Here is a 1,289-nt window from a genome sequence, read left to right as displayed (position 1 = left end):
ACCTGAACCTCCATTACTACACAAAATGTATGATACAGTAGTATTTACATTTGACTCTCCAAAAACATCCCAGAAGTTGTTTTATAGCAAATCTCTGGTCCAAGTTAAAAAAAAAAAAAATCCTTCCCCACAGAATTACACATTTACATTTACTATATACTCAAAAGTAATCATCACCCCTCAATAATTCGGGTGATGAGTATCTTGGCTCTAACACATCCTCTACCAGTTCTCCTCCTGCCCATTCTAGCTGTGCCATCCCAACTTTTGACCAACACAACGTATGCACTCTGTAAAAAAAAAAAAACAAAGTAAAAAAATAATAAAATCAAAGAGCTTGCAGACTAATGATTAAAAATACACTCCAACATTTAAAGCTGTAACAGATAAAGAGCACCATTAGCCAACAAACTTTCTACTTGACCAAAACTATTCACCTCAGAATGAATTGCAAGAACAAGATACTTCTATCAAAGAAGGCTGACATAGGTAAGATACTTACCTGATTTATCAAAGTATCTTATCAAAATCCGTATTTCTGCTCAGTATTAAGGCAAGACACAGGAACGATATACTGGCAGCGCGGGGGCTATGCGGCAGATTTCCGTTCCGAGAGAAGCATGGGTGTCAGATCTTGCGCAGTTGAGGCAGCTCGTAACGATAAAGGCTGTGCTATCAAACCATCTTTGACAGGCAATGCCGATTTCAGGAGCTCCTGTTTCCCGATCCTCACTCTTGACTTCCAGCCTTTAGGTGGGCCACTGCTCCCTTAATTGTTTCTCAAAACTGACTGACTGCGGGGGAAGCAAAGAATGTTTGAAACCCCAAAGTTTATGATCCAGGTCAGGTGGAAGTCCCACAAATGACTTGTGGCAACAGAATGAGCAGGCAACTAGCACACAGAGGGGAAAAGGCAGCCGCCAGTATCATAGCTGACTGAACGTAGAATTACAGGTCACAGCCAAACAGAAAACACATATCCCTAAGGAGTGGGGTCGGGTAGGGGCTGGGAAGAGGCAACTCGGAGGGGGAGGAAAATAGTCCAGACCAAATACTAGTTTGAGTGAACAGAGATTCCTATTTAGACTTTTATCATCAGTTATCTGACAGACATCCTTGTTGGTTCCTAGAAATTCAGAGTTAATTTTGTTTATGGCTACATGTGGCACGATGAAATTTATCTTTTGAAGCAGCACAAAAATTCAGACTAACAACTCCTAGTATTTCAGACTTAGTAAAGATAAGGAAGCAAATTTTCTCCTGGCAAGAACAAGATATTTGCAAACATC

The sequence above is a fragment of the Accipiter gentilis genome, chromosome 20, assembly GCF_929443795.1.
Source record: "Accipiter gentilis chromosome 20, bAccGen1.1, whole genome shotgun sequence".
Taxonomy (NCBI): domain Eukaryota; kingdom Metazoa; phylum Chordata; class Aves; order Accipitriformes; family Accipitridae; genus Astur; species Astur gentilis.
The sequence above is the reverse complement of the archived record's forward strand: the minus strand, read 5'-3'. Positions refer to the sequence as shown.